Source organism: Opisthocomus hoazin, chromosome 1 (assembly GCF_030867145.1).
Source record: "Opisthocomus hoazin isolate bOpiHoa1 chromosome 1, bOpiHoa1.hap1, whole genome shotgun sequence".
Classification (NCBI taxonomy): domain Eukaryota; kingdom Metazoa; phylum Chordata; class Aves; order Opisthocomiformes; family Opisthocomidae; genus Opisthocomus; species Opisthocomus hoazin.
In genome coordinates this window covers 90,478,534-90,494,639 of record NC_134414.1, presented here as the reverse complement: position 1 = coordinate 90,494,639, position 16,106 = coordinate 90,478,534, and positions in this window count along the sequence as shown.

Genomic DNA, 16,106 nt, shown 5'->3' with positions numbered 1-16,106 from the left:
CCACAATCAGCACTCCCGGCCAGGCTCAGAAGCTCTGCGCTTGCAGACTGTGTCAGGTATTTGTAACAGAGCCCAACGCTTTTTTCTTCGAGCTGTCAAAGAGAACCACGGAGGGAATCTGGAAAGCCACAATTTTATTTTTGCAGTTCAACTATGTTGTCATTCATGAACTAGATAGGAACTATAGGACTATTTACAATTTGGCTATTACCTGAAATGTGATCTGTGTAATTGGTCGTATCATTCATATTTATTCTCCTTCAGACCAAACAATTCCAAGACCATAAAAGAGGTTTCAGTCTTGTTCCACCAGCCTTGCCAGTGAGACTCCCCAGGTGATCACTATCAGATGTGTTTTCACATGATTTTCATTTTACAGATTTATTTTCTGGCAAAAAAAAAGTAGGAAAATTCATCTACTTCAATGTTGGTGGAAAGCACATAAAAGGAGATCTGATACCATGAAAGAGAATTTGCTATTGTCTTCAAATAGTGTTTTTTATCAGCATTTATTCATTCAGAGGCGATCTGTATCCTGCTCACGCAGAGCTTATCAGGTCTGATGAATGATCTGATTCATTTTCATTCATATTAATTTGAAGGAGATTAATAAGGGTGTAAGAAGAAACGTGGCTCTTAGATCTCTGGCTAAATACCCAAAAGAACAAAAGTCTGGGGCATGTGAGAGACTGATTCAAGTGCTGTCACGACCTGAAAGCCAACAGAGGTCATTCTTGGCCTTGCGGAGGGACAGTGAGCTCTTTTTGGTGTGTTTACCCGGTGTCTGCTGCGAGGGGGAGAGCAGAAGGGCAAAAGGTGCACTAGGCGAGTGATACTCCCGAGGGAAAGGCACCACAGCAAGAAAGGGCTATAAGCTGAGAGGGAAGTAAATGTGGAGAGGGGAGTGACAGATACCAATTCACAGAAAAATGCACAGTCTTTTAGAGGTAAAAATGCGGTGCTTTAACTAAGATAACATGCACCATTGCAATAATACTGTTCTTTAAAAATGGATGTTAAAACTGGCTGCGACGATGATAACCTGTTGCTAGTATTGGTCTCTCTGCCTGCTAGGGAGGGAGCAGATCCATCAGCATCGTCAGCTCCTGGCAGGGCCGCAGAGCTATGGCAGAAGGAGAGCAGTGGCATAAGCATGGTCCTTGAGGGCAACTTCTTGCCCCTCAGATAAGGTGAGGAAGTTTACCTTCAACTGGGGAGGTGGAAGCTATCTCGCTCTTGCCAGATTTAATGTGGGACAAGGGTAAAAATACAGGCAGTTATTGAGAGCACATGTATCTCATGTTTCTACAGTAACTTAATGCACTGTAACTTCCTGAATAGCGTCACATATGGTAACAGGCTTAATTATGCTACTTTATTTTCCTTGAAATATAGTCTCTTGCTGGTTTGGGTTGGTTTAGCAGCGGTGTGGGGAGGTAACAAGCAGGGATGGGCTTGCAGTGGGAGAAAGTTATACCTGTGTCTGATATTTTTAGGAATTTATTTCGTACTGCAACCTTTTTCTCAGCCAGATATTCTGACTTCTCACTGAAATCTGTTCAAAAGGCCAGGTAAGCTGGGTGTGAAGAACTGTCCCCAGAGATACTACAGTTCCCCAAGCCCTGACGTGCCCCACACGTCAAAAGGCCTGGGTGCTCAGTGTTTGAGCAGCACTGCTCACTGCAAGGGACAACCTTGCCCTCCCATAGGCACGACCTATCTAGTCTCATATGGCACAGGAAACCCTTAGAGAGCCTTTTCCCCTCCTGGCAATACAACTGCAATTTATTGGTCTCTGGTAGGACCTCAAAATCACACAGAAAAACCTAGCAGCATTTCAGTTAGAGGAATGCCAGGTCAACCAGCCTAGTTTTCGCCTCCAGTTCATTCCCTATGCTTCGTCATCACCATCTAATCCTTGATACCTTTGCTTTTGGAAGGAGTTTACTGGGTTGGCTTCTTAAAAAATTCCTTCCAGGAAGGTCTGAAATCCCCACCAGTACTCATTCCTCTGCAGCTGAAACTTCTTCAGATGAAGCACTGGGTTTATTGCAATACCAAGGCCAGACATCTTATTGGTGCTATTAGTTTCAGGGACAGAATTACTTTAAGAATCACAGAAATGCTACTCCATTAAAGAGCTTTGCAAGTATGGCTGCCCATGGACTGCACGTTATCCTTTCAGCTAGGAGTGGTATCACTTGATGTTCAACCTAGTAAACAGGGTGTCTGTTCCAAGGGAGCCCTGAGCCCTCTCTCTACAGTCAGTGGAAAGATGGTCATGTGAAAGGACAAGGTCCCCTTTTCTCTCCATGGAGGGACGAGTGTCAGGCTGTCACAGCAGTGCTCCTGTGACTGGGTGCTAAGGCTGGGTACCGTGAGCCTGGGAGGTGTGTGGAGGTATATCAGGGTGTTAGGTCTGCCACAGTGGGGCTGGAGGACAGTCCCTGCAGATGCTGGGGCAAACTGTGCTGCCGGCAGTGGCCACTGTTCCTCTTGAAACTCATAGAGGGAAGGAGGTCCCAGCATGAATTACTCCGTGGGCAGTGTGGGTGACGAGGGGACTGGGCTCTGACAGCAAACCGGGAAGGGCTGTGATTTGACAGCACAAAGGCATCTGAAGTTGTTGGGATGAATCATCCTTTGGAGGCATTTGTGGCTCCAGGCACAATAAGAGAGAGCTGAGACAGCCAGGCAGAACTGTACAGCCCACTTTCAGGCGGCTACGGCTAGATGAGAGGAGCCCCACTGGTGTCTCAACCCTTTCCAGCCTCCACAGGTTTGATTTCTCTCCTCTCTTTTACTGTGTCTGCTGGGAAATGAGCCAAAGCCACGCAGAGCTGGATCTGGTCCTGATGTTCCTCATGTTCCCGTCTCCAGGGCTTTGGGTTGGCCCTTCAGAGGAGGTGAGGCCAGCAGGGATATTTGGAGCTTGATCAGCTTCCTAAAGGGGGGAGTTTGGATTCAGGGGGTTGTTTCAATCCCATCCCCACCAATGTTTGCTAAAATAATAAAAAAATAATATCTTTCCATTAGCTCAACTTGCATTTGCTATGTTGGTGGTCTCTTTTTCTCCCCTTTCTGAAAGTCTTTCCTTATAAATTAAGTCAAAAGAAGTTTTCTAGTTTTGCTGATTGATTTCAGTACATTTCCTGACCGCTCTCCTTCACTTCTGCTTTACCTGCTTGCCTCTATTCCTTGCTGTCCTGCAAGGATCTTTAGTGCATCCCCCAAACCCACCCAGCCACAGCCCTGCGGTGTTCCCTTCATAAGCGCTGAAACAGGCTGAAATAAATCGGTTTGATTATTTGACAGTGTAAGGATAGAGACTACCCCTCCGCTGCTCCAAGGGAAAAAATCCCTTTTGCCAACACTCAGCTCTGATTTACAGCTCCTGTCCTAGGTGACCAGCAGCTCCTCATCACCTCTCCCCTCTCTTTAGGGGGCCAGTTTCCAGACAATGGCTCACGGAGTCTGTGTTAAGGTATGTTACAAACTAGAAAACTCGTTGTGTCGCGCTGATGGGTGGCATTGGAGGGGGGAAAAGATGGATTCCCCGTGCCCCAAGCCCAGGCAGAGGTATGCCTGCCTGCTGTTTGGAGGTTGGGGTGCAGCTCCCCACCCCTGGGGTTTGCTCCCCAGAAAGGTCTGTGCCGCTTCTCCTCCCTCCCTGGACAACCGTGACCTACCTTTCTGCACCTTATTACTTCTCTCTGACTGAATGCCCTTTCTTAACCTTGCAGGAATGTGAGTGCATGCTAACCAGAGGGGATACATAAAACATGTCAGCCTGTACATAATGCCATGCAAAGGCGCTTACCTGAGACACTGGGGCATGAAGACTACAGTATGCTGCTGGGGAGCAGGAAAATTTATCAGTGGCTTTAGGCCTGACAGCCTCTGATGGCTGACAGAGCAGCAGGGAACAGAGGCAGAGACAGATTGGTGCTTCGCCCCTGCCTTAACCACCAGGAATTTAATTTTCAATCATTAACTTCTTATGTAGAATCTCCTTCCTCCAAAAGCTGCAGTTGTTACAGGGAGGGAAAGCCCTTTCTGCCCTTTCTTTGTTTCCTTTAAAAAAAACCCGCAAGTTATATATCCTGTGGAGTGTTTATTTTGTTTTAAAAGCCTCTGCAACAAGAGGGTAAAAACTGTCAGAGACAAACCGGTGCTTGTTTTCTGGTTTTCCTCATTTCATTGTGTTCCAGCTGACCAGCTGCAAACTTTTTTCATGCCTTCATTGTTGTTTTTGCTGTCAGTGGTTTTACTGCTTGATTTCTGCTTGGACACTGCTTGCAGGTGCACCTCCAGTGTGGTAAATCAAGGCTGCCCTTGGCTCTTTGATCTGGGTCTTCAAATAACGAAACCGAGCACTTATCTCTCTCTTTTATCCAGGTGGCTGTGTGCTTTGCCAGCGCTAATGAGTCCGGTCCCACGACACGGAGGAGACAAGCTGTAGGTAACTATTGTCCCCATTTCAAGGGAGGTGCAGAGAGGCTTGCCCGGCACAGCGAGGGAAGGCCGGGGTGCTGCCGGAGCAGCGTGCCCAGCACTGACTGCCAGCACGGGCTCTCTAAACTGACTCCCTCTGCTTTGATAATGACACGGGGAGAGAGACAGCAAGCCCTGGCAGGTGTCACTGCTTCTTTGTAGATAGAAAGACTGGTCATAATAATGAGGATACATCATGAAAAAGGATGCTTCATCTTTAAAACACTTTAAAAAAGTAGTTCTGTAACTTCCCAGGTACCTACTTAGCCCTATGATCACTGCTGAGGCTTATAGCAATGCCTTATCCACTGTGCTCCCTTACTAATTGCTCCCAGAGCTCAGGACATATTCCTCCTAGGAATGAAGGATGTGCATAGGAGGCAATGGGAGCAAGCCAGAAAAAAGAAAGGACAACATCTCCCTCTTAAAAATCTGCCACCTCCGTTGTGCCCGTTCTGCTGTAGAGCATCGCCTGTGGAGCAGCCTGGTGCGCAGGAGATAACAACGTCACGGCTGGGGACACCGGAGGCCTAAAGGGGCCGAGCTGCCCCAGGCTGCAGGACCAAGCAACAGGAGAAGCAGCTGGGCTGCTGGCAAGGGGCCAGTCGTTTCGGTGTAGCTGTGCAAGCTTGCCCACTGAAACGCAGGCTCACGAGAGCCCCACTGAGAAACGACACAGAAGTCGGTTCTTAGAGATCACACAGTCTAGCAGCTGTTCAGATGCAGACAGTTTCAGCTCCGCCGCTGACATGTTTTTCCATACCCTCCACAATCTATAATTCCAATTTTAAGAAACGAAAGGTTGCATACTCCTTCTTGTTATGCTGTGAACTGTGCCCAAACATAGCTTAATGTACAGCTGCGCTTTTAGCTGGAGGGTATGGTTTCACAAGACACCTTGAGCTGAATTAATAACTCTTGGCTCTGCTGTTTTAGTGGGCCAAATTGGCTTATCTTGCAATCAGACAAGTGCCAGAGCTGGTGCAAGGAGTGTCGGGGAGGTGGGGAGCATGTGGTGTGGACCGGGATCTGGAGGAGGACACAGAGGGGACCCAGGGATGGGGGGCAGCGGGCTATCCCCTCTTGTAGCAGCAGCTAGCTGTTAATTCAGCTCGTCCATAACCAAGCCCTCACTGCCCAGAGAGAGAGATCAGACAGCAACAGTGTCTGGACAGCTGAGTCACATCTACAGCTGGAGGGGGAAAGCTTCTAAAGCTTCTCATGGCAAGCTCAGTGCTTCAGGCCACCGTGGTGAGCACTCAAACAGCAACCTTAAAAGGGGTGTCAGCTTGGAAGTCTCATTACTCAGGAGGAAACAAGGCAGCTCTGCTATCAAGCTCCTGCAATAGTATTAGCATTAGACTAGTGTTATAATCCCACAACAAGGGATACAAGTTTTAATGGGTACACTAAAAGAAAATAAGGAAAAGTAAGGCAAAGAAAATATGCATTCATGAGCCAAGTTGGTTTAATAAAGTAACAAATATTTAATGAACGATCCTTTCAAAAGAAAACCCAACAGCATCATGGAAAGGCAGGAGAAAACACAAGTACAACAGAAAAGAACTGGATGGCTGTGAAATTCCTAAATTGGGTCTGAGGAGGGGCAGGCAAAGGGAGCAGCCGGTCAGAGATTTCTACTGACTTCTGTCTCTAGAGTGTCTCATAAAAACCCACATAGCTCAAATTATTTCATTCCAAGACACACATTATAAAGACAAACCTGTTATTAATGGGAAACTTTCCTGATATGAAAGGCAGCATGGGGCTGATCTTGCTCCTGCCATATGTCTTCTGCAATGACAGCTAAAGACGGCTGAATTGCCTGTCAGTGCTAGGCAGCAGTTACTGACTAAGGTGATTTTTTATTGAGAAAATGATTATATTCCTTTCTGTGACAATAAAATTCTTCATGACACTCATTAAATGCCAAGGCTTCTCAGGTAGGGACTGTGCCGTGCTGGGAACCGGGCGCTCTCCTGGTGTTCAGGCAGGCCCCAGAAATGGGTAGAGCTGGGGGCATATTTTTGACATCTTTGCAAACCTCCTTTAAGAACTTGTGATTTGAATAAACCCAGGAGTGTCCTGATGCTTCTGAGCAGATTCTTGTGCTGCTAATCTCCGCTCCGCTATTTTTAGGTAATTTTCCAATCCGCCTGCTTTTCGGTTACGCATTTGCTCAAAGTGACAGCTTATTCATGTGGGACAGGAGAGTTTGCTTTTTGCCTCGATACGTTGGTCTGAGCCCTGCAAAGATTTTCTGACTTAAGCAAGCGCCGGTTCCCCTTATTGCTCATTACCTGCTGTGGAAGGGGTCCCCGTGGGGCACAAGACCACCCACCCATGGGGCACTGCAGGCGGAGGGCACAGCTCAGCCCCCTCCCTCATCCTCTGCCCCGTGTCCCCGCTGTTCAATGGTAAAATAATAATAATAAATAAATAGTGGTCTTTATGGTTTCAGATGTGTAGAAAGAGTACGTGCTCCTGGACTAAAAGCGAGTGCACTGCCAGCGCACAGCCGTGCCCCCGGCCACGACTGCAGGAGGTCCCCAGGGGACCTGGCAGAGCCCAGGGAAGGGGGCCCTGGAGCAGCCACAAGCTGGGCTTTGCCACACTGTCACTAGATGACAGGCACACAGGTCTTCTGCACCCAGACCTGCTCAAACCCACGCATGTGCGGCTGTGCAAAAAACTGCAGCAAGTAACAGGGCAAAAATTGTAATTTCTTTCCAAATCCATTTTACTCCTGTCCGCCTTAAAATGGCTGTGAACCAAAGACCGACGGGTGAAGCCTGGTGGGTGCAGGAGCCAGGCTGCCGCGTCCCAGCCACCTGGCCCCACGGGTGCTTTGGTGGCTGCATGGGACCCACTTCTGCTCCCAGATGGAACAAAAACCTCGTCAAGAGCAGTGAGCCACCCGGCTGCTACAGCCCTTAGGGAGGGAGTAGGGACACGATGTGGGCATGAGCCAGGTCTTGGGGGGACATCTGTTGTCCTTGTCACCATCTGAAGTGCTCCCAGACCAGGAAACAAAGCTTTATTACATTCATATCTTTATTACCTTCAACAGTTGGAGGGATTCAGAGCTGCCTTACGGGTTTGAAACAGGGGCTCCTTGGGCTGCAGCCAGCACCTGGGACTAGGAGAGGCCAACCTTGGCACTGCGGCTCGCCGAGCCGGCACTTGAGCTGCCAGCGGTGGACGACATCTGTGCTGCCACTGCAAAGTGGGACTGCCCTACTGCTGCAAAAAAAAGCAGTGTTTCCTTATACAGGCAGGAAAGTTTCACCTTGAATCTAAACTAGGACAACCTGCGCGATGTTTGCTGGGGGAAACGCAGTGAAAACAAAGATGTGATGGCAGAGGGATGGGCTGGACATTTTCTTGCCCCCCATGCCTGAGTCTATATAAGTGTGGAAATCTCACTTAGGGTCATATCTGAGCACCTCTGTGCACATTCACAAATCTGTCAGGTTTTACTTCAACAAGCAGCACCGAGTTGTTTGGCCGAGACAGTTCAAACCCACCCTCCTCCTCCGGTAAAGGAGCCGAGAAGCAGCGGAGGGTCGGGGGAAGCGTATTTCAGCTACAGCGCAGCGGTTTGTGCTTCACACTCCCATGCAAACTGTGTGGGTTTGCACTTTTAGGAAGGGGGGCTGCCCTCGAGGAAGAAAGGGAAGTTGATGTGAGCTGGTGCTGCAAACAGCACTTGGCTGCTATAGCTGCCACTTTCATTTAAGGCCAACATGAGCTCACGTGCTTTACACAACTGGAGATGCTGTGGGCATTGCAAAAAAATCAACAATTGCTGACAATATATCTATGGATAAGCCCAAACCCAAGCTATTCCTTGAACTTTGGACACTGAACTCCACTGAAGTGCCAAATGCTATTTATACAGGATACAGGCAGAATTTTAATTCTGAATATTTTTAGAGCTAAAGACTTGCTTAAAAATGGATCCAAGGTAGCCAGTTAAAGCTCCTCAGTAATTTGTTTATTTTGGGTTTCTTTCTTTCACATTTGTGACTCAATAACCTGGCAGAGAAGGGCCTCTGTTATTCTCATTATACAGGGCAGCATGTTTAAAGAAATTGTACCCAGTACTGTCGGTTATGTTGATCTTGCTGAACTACTTCTTTCAGCAAGAAATTATATAGCCAAGATAATTTCTGGGTGATAAATATCTCTCATTTCCTTCAAAACCACAAGTGCCTTTTGCACAGAGAAGACTGGCCAGAGCAGCAGGATGGTGAGGCCAGTGAACCTCCACCCTCTGACCCAGCAAACTCCTGTGTCCCTTGGTGGGCTGCCTTAGGCACCGAGAATCATTAAGGTTGGAAAAGACCTCTAAGATCATCAAGTCCAACTGTACACCCAACACCACCGTGCCTGCTAAACCATGTCCTGAAGTGCCATATCTACACATTTATTTAACACCTCTAGGGATGGTGACTCCACCACTTCCCTGGGCAGCCTGTTCCAATACCTGACCACCTGTTCCAATGCCTGACCACGCTTTCAGTAAAAAAATTTTTCCTAATACCCAAACTAAACCTCCCCTGATGCAATTTGACACCATTGCCTCTCGTCCTAGCGCTAGCTCCTTGGGAGAAGAGACCAACACCTGCCTCACTACAACCTCCTTTCAGGTAGTTGTAGGGAGCAATAAGGTCTCCCCTCAGTCTCCTCTTCTCCAGTCTACACAATCGAAGTTTCCTCACCGAGGGCACCCAGGCCACCCCTCAACGTGGGACTGCAGTGCTGGGCAGGTTACACAGCCAGGGTTCACCCCCCATAGAGACCCAGCCTGTGCCTGTCTGCCAGCTGGGTGCAGCCTCCAGGACCCCCAAGGTTCTCCCCCTGGGAAAGCAGAGGGGACCTAGCTTGGTTCATCTTCCAGACTGCTGGGTATTCAGGTACTGCAGTGATAGAAATCCCAGGAGCAGATGATACATTGAGGAAAATTTGGCTGTCTGTGGCATTAGCACCTCTCTCTGCCATACACAGGTACCCTCAGACTGAGAACAGGAGCCAGCACAGACATATGAAAATCTCTGAATGGTTTTTCCCTTACCAGTAAAAGCCAGTGCTTTGCCATACCAGGTCAAGCCAATGCCAGCAAACCCCTCCAATCAAACAAGGACAGGCTGAATGACAAAACAGTGTTCCTTCATGCATCCTCAATATTTTCGTGTGCATATATCAGGGCTTAACCTCCACATATGGAGCTGCTCACCAGTGATTACAGACCTGCAAGAAAGTTTCGTGCTGTCCCCCTTTGCCCCCATCTCCCCTCTGTTCAACCCTTAGAGCATCCTTGTTCTTCCCCTGGTAGCCCCTCTGCCACCTAAACCTTTGCATTCTGCTCTCCCTGCTCAAACACCTCTTGCTGCCTGCTCCCAGCTGCACGGCACGGGGTCTGCCTCGGGGCTTTATTCCAACAGCAATACTTCTGTCAAGGTCTGGTTGATCTGGGAAGTGGGTTACACATGGAAATGTCTCCCAGATAGCAGGGTTTCTTGGTTCCAGTGCATGAATTCGGCTTCAGAGAAGCTGGGTGACCCCTGGCATGATGGAGATTTGTAGAAATGGGTGTGTGTTTTTAAAAAGCATGGAGGCTGTTGGCACAATTATTTTTTGTTCCCTGATCCCACAGTCCCATCTCAGGGCTCATTTCTCCCTTTGGGAAGGGAATCCCACTGTGGAAGAGGCAGAGAGCTATGGAAGAAGAGAGTTAGAAGAGGTCAGCTCAGCCTTGCCTCACAAGCACTCTAAATGCCCAACCAGTTTCCAGGAGGTGACTAACATCAAGCAGGTTAATCTTCAACTGGAAGAAGAAACAGAGACCCTGAGGAACGATGCCATCAAACAGGACACTTCAGTATTAATCAGGGACATTAAGCAGTTGGTCAAGGAAAAAGATAGCAATGTAGAGAGCAGCAGAGGACAACCGCTTTCAGCCAACAGCAGAGGTTCCCAAGCTGGTGGCATGTGGCTGGTAAGGCACCATGCCACTCCCCAGTGTGTGCTGTCGCAGGGCGGTGGGCCCACAGCCCTGGTCTGAAAGCACTGGAGGTCGGGAGCCGCCCTCGAGCTGGCACGTGTGCGCGCACACTCGAGCTCCTTTGGCCATTGCGGGGCACAAGCTGCCATGCAGGTCTGTGGGGAGCTCACAGGAGGCTGGGGAACGCAGCTGTGAGCTCTGCTTCTGTCTGCACAAAACAGACGAAAGGGAGGTGGATGAAACGGGGAACAGGATGCAGGCTGACATTTCAAACGCTGCCGAAGTCTCACTCTGTGCTCTCTTCGACTGCTGCAAAACTTTTCCCTCTTAGTCTCAGTTCTGATGTAACTGAAAGGACTCCATCAACCACACTTTGTTGCCAAGTTCCATCCCTTCCCTTCCCTTCCCTTCCCTTCCCTTCCCTTCCCTTCCCTTCCCTTCCCTTCCCTTCCCTTCCCTTCCCTTCCCTTCCCTTCCCTTCCCTTCCATTCCCTTCCCTTCCCTTCCCCTCCCCTCCCCTCCCCTCCCCTTTCCTCCCCTCCCCTCCCCTCCCTTCCCTTCCCCTCCCCTCCCCTCTCCTCCCCTCCCCTCCTCTCCTTTTCTCTTCTTCCCTGCTTCACTTCACTTGTGGTTTTGGGGTGTATTTTTAGGGTATATACCATTCATAGACTTCAAGACTTTCTAAGTTTTCAGAGAAACCAGGTTATATTTCAAAAAGTATAATCTGGCTATGGATTTATAATTCTAATAAGGAAAAATGATGAAGTGCCTAGAGTCAACAAACCCTGCCCTGTGCACATACAGCTCACACAGGTAACCACTGACAGTTCATCAGGATCAGCGGGAAATTGGCAGGTGAACTGGAAAGTGGCAGTGGCCCGTTTTTCTGTACAAGCTGAGGGAAATGGGAAATATTGCCAGAGAACAGCATTAGGAATGAGAGAAAAATAAAATTTGAGCATCCTTTCAACAGGCATGACTGGGTAAAAGAGCTCTTTAAAATCCCTAGTGACCTTTGGCGATATCTAAATCGAGAGCAACGAGGGGCTGAGGGCAGGTGGTGGGGTGAGATAGGGATGTGCCGACAGGCTGAGGGAAAGGGAATAGCCGTGAGCCTGCTGAAGATCACAAAACCCTGACTTCACCCTGCATATCTGTTCATGCAGACAAACCAACAGCCTTTACTTTTCAAAGCCTCTCAGATTCAAGTCCCTTTTAGGTGCCCCATATTGAACAGGCAAACTGGAAAGAGCTGAAGTCATAGGCCGCTTCTGGGAAAGACCAAATGTGCCTATTTTTTAAAAATTCTTATTTTGAAATTATCTGTAGTTTCATCTACTGAGGATTTTTCAAATGTTTTGAAATAGTCGTGATTTACATTTTTGGAAGAAACAGCATCAATTATCTTCTATTTAAATTTGGAAACAGAATCTAGTTTTCACCATCTTCCAGTCAGCGCGATATCACGGAGGATTGAGCAGTGTGCAGTGCATTTCTCACTCGTGCCCATTTGGCCACTTTTTTCCCCTCTGGAAGGTTATGGCCTCTCCTCTCGAGCTGACATTACACACCAATCATTACCATTGGTGCTGAAAGCTAGGCTAACGTTTGTGGCAACAGCTACTTCTCAACTAAATCCCCATGTTTACCTTGAAAAATGCCAATCATGCTCCAGTCTCGGTGCCCAAACCCTGCGAGGCCAGTTAACAGTTTATCATTTGTCAGCTGCAGCAAAAGCATCATCTGAGCAACCTTCCTCCTGGAGAGGCCGCTTGGGCAGCAACGGCAACCCACGGACCTCTTTTCCTTACGGGAGCCAGGACAGCCAGAAGCTGAGCACTGGGAGGGGGAACTATTTTAGGTCTGGAAACACCTGACCCCCTAGAGCCTCACTGAGAAGGGGAAGATATTGGAGGTGACAACAGTTTGATTTAGGTTCTTGCTGAAGTCTGCTGTCACCTACAGTTTATAACTGAAAGGGGAATTTGGCCCTCTGTCTCAACAAGGTTGTAAGCTCCAACAAAATTTTCCAGCAAAACTTCTAAGTTCTGCAGAACTCCAGCGTAAGAGCTTGGGAATTTGTCAGCTAGCTCACTGCAGTGAAGGGAAAAAAAGAAAAGAAAAAAAGTCAGGTTTTTAATAAATAAAATACAAACCAGAGTAATAAAATAAGCATGGCATATTCAGTGTTGTTTGTTTCCATATTAATTTGATGCTGCCCCCACAAATTCAATATACCACAGCTTTGTATATTAAGAAAGCATGTGCAACATGGAAAGTATTAAGGAAGTGTTGTAGGGGTTGTGTTAGAGGAGGGTCGTTACTTCTGGCTGTCTGAGAAGCTGTCTGGAGTCGAGGAATGCGTGCGTCAGCTGATTAAGACCTCAGAAGTGATTAGTGGGGGGACCGTTAACAACGTTGCGTGTCAATGCACTTCTTTAGGTTAAGGAGTTAATTGCCTCTCTCAAAACTGTGGTTTCAAGACTTCTGTAGACCTGGGAAGAAAACCCAGTGGCAGTTTGCACTTGATCCACATTTTTCAAAATTCATTTTGCAACTACAAAGACTAGGTATGTCTCCTTTTAATTCCTGCTGAGCATTTTAATGTTGAGGTAAATCGCTGATTCTGTGAAGAACAAGGTAGCCATGAACAACACAAGCATTTGCCCATCACCTCCCCTGTTTGCTTCGACTTCTTGTTTCCAGGGAAGCTTTTCTTCCATTTATGAAGTGCGCTTCTCCAAGAGCTCAAGCGTGTGTACAACGCAGCCCCTCCTGCCGAAGCGCTGACGTGGAGCCCCCCCTTCAAAACACCCTCCCCACCCCCAGGAACAAGCCCTGCCCATTCCATCCTTTGGGTGATCCTCTTCCCACCCCTTGCTCGTAAGCCTGAGGGAGTAACTGTCCCCAGCCAGGCCACAGGAACCAGGGGCGAGACGTGGGTGCTCGCTGGACGAGGCGTACCCACGCAAGGCGGCTGCTGCCTGCCGTGCCCCCCGTGCTGCTCCCGGGAGGGCTGCCCGGCGCTCGCCCAGACTCGGGGTGTGCAGGCGTTGTTCACTGCGCTGCAGTCTGGAGGCGAATTAAAACCAACAAGAGTCCCAACAAAACAGAGGGAAAATAAACAGTTGTTCAGGTCAGCTGCTCCGACCTGCTCGTGTTTTGCTCAGCTACCCATACGCTGCAAGTCACGGTGATAGATGATAGACATCATCTAGAATCAAGTGAGTCTTTTCCTACCGATAACACGCAGGCACGGTCAGTCTCACCTTGGATGAGGCCAGCTGGCTCTGAGTCAAGCCCTACCCTCTGCCAGCCTGGAATAAATTACCTTTCCCTCTAGCTCTTGGCCGCAAACACCGGTCCGTGGCCCTGCACCAGCTCACAGGCTGGGAGGCAGCAGATGCGGGTGAGATAACAAGCCCAGTCACCGCCTGGAGAGAACCTGTCTTTTCAGAAGATGGATGAAGGGAGCGACGGCCGTAGCTGCGGACACTTTGTGATCCTGCCAATAGCTACTTAACACAACGACAAGTTCTTGCAAGAGTCAGGCACCAGCAGGTTTAAACAATAGGCAAGGTCCTTCGTGACCTCTGCTAAATCTTTAACCTGAGGAGAGCAGCTTTGGCTTGCACAAGCACCTATAGATTCAGATGTTTATTTCAGTATTTTTTTTTTTAACAGCTGGGCTTGTCTTCTCTAGCTATGAGTTTTTCTTGAGATATTCTGCATTTAATTATCAGCTGGGATGGAAAGCGTGCAAGCACAGCTGTTATTGCAACATTTCAGTGCTTTGACTTTCAGGCCCAGATGGAACGAACTGTGCAAAAATGAGAAATCAAGAGTAAAGCAAACTTTCTCAAACTTACAAAACAACTTGATGTGAGAAACACGCTGGGATGGATTAAGCGCACGCACGGACCGGCTGAGCTGCTGCGGTGAGGAGTCACGGCACTACGCTGACGTGACACCGCGCCGCCGTCCTCTCCCTCTGCAGAAACGCCGAGGGGAAGGGCTCCTCCGCGACGTGCGGCTCGGAGCCCTGGCCTGCTGTAAATCTGTCTGCAGGGCTGGGTGAGGATTTGGATCTGCCCTTACTTGGTCAAATAGCCTTAATTCTTTTCATGGCTGGAGCCCATCACAGATAACAATGTTATTTGCAGAAGAAGGTAATTGGCTATTGACTGTAGACGTGGAGGACAGAACGGGCTCTTTGGCTTGGTTGCCGAAGCAGTGCCATGGCCGTCGTGGCAGGCAGGCACGTGCATGCACGTGTGTGTGTACACGGGCATTCCCATCTCCACAGCGGCCAGCAGGTTGGACTGACTCTCTCTAGCAAGGTGACTGCAAAATACAAGCATGTGCTCAGATGCAGCTTCTCCTTTTGTTTGCTGCTGAGACGCTGCTTCATGACCTTGGAAAGTTTATAAGCTTCTGTTTGGGGGGAGAGAGCTAAAGCAGGACACCTGCCCCACAGGCCTCCTCATTCACTCAGCCTTGCCATTGCCTTTCAAGAACAAGAAGAGCACTCGGGCACTGCGAGAGTGCAGTTAGAGTCCCTCCGGGTGGCCGGGTTGTCCAGTGTGCTCAGCATGGCAGAGGCCACCTGTAACGGCGACGAGGGACCTGCCCGCATTCTCAGCCCAGGCCAGGAGCTTTTGTTGCATGTGCAAAGCTCACAGCCAGCGTGTTCCTCTCCCATGCCCACCCTTTCATCAGCCCTGGCCACTGGGTCGCTGCACCCGGCCAGCCGTCCGGCTGTGCCGGAGGTGCTGATGCTGCCAGGTTGGGATTTGCAAGCCAGAGGGGAGGGCAGCGTCAATGATGGTTTTGTTGCCGTCCTTCACCTGCAGCGGGCTTGTCCCAGGCATTCCCAGTCTGCGTTGGTATGTCAGGGTCTGGGAAGCTTCCCCTTCCCACCCCGTCCTTGGGAAACCTGCCCAGCTAGCAGCTGCCTACCCCGACATTGGGGCGAAACCCGTCTCTCTGGTGGCACACGTGTCCTTGCTTCGGCGGACGGAAGCGCTCTGGGCCAACACAGGGAGGCTGATGATGGGGCTCACTTCCCCCCACGCCAACCAGTTAAAATGCAAGCATCTATTTAAGGTCTCAATTTCTGGTGGTCCAGCTCCCCACATGCCCACCTGCCCTACCTTGTTTCCTGCCTCTGCTGCCCTGGTGCCAGCATGAATGGGCCTCACAGTAAGCCAAAGGAATGAACTCGTTTGGGTTAAAAAGACCCATTTTTTGCCAGGTTGGTGTTAACCCATTTCTCTTGCTCAATCCGGACGGCAGCAGGGCCTGCGGAGCATTGCCGAGGTGGGAAGGAGCTGCTGCGGGGCCAGGAAGGCAGGAGGGCAGCGCTGCTGCAAGGCAGTTTCAGGCACAAGCATGAACGAGGCCATGACGAGCTGCTGAGAGCCCTCCTGTCCCCGGCTCCATGCTCACCAGCATGGCAGGAGATGTCCTCCAGAAGTGCTCTTCTCTCCCTGTTACAGGAGAAGGAGCCCAGACAACCGGCTGACACCAGAGCTTTAACTCTTACCCAGGTGGAATTAAGCAAGGTTAACCTCACCTCTGATGGCTTCCCGAGGCCACAGAAAAG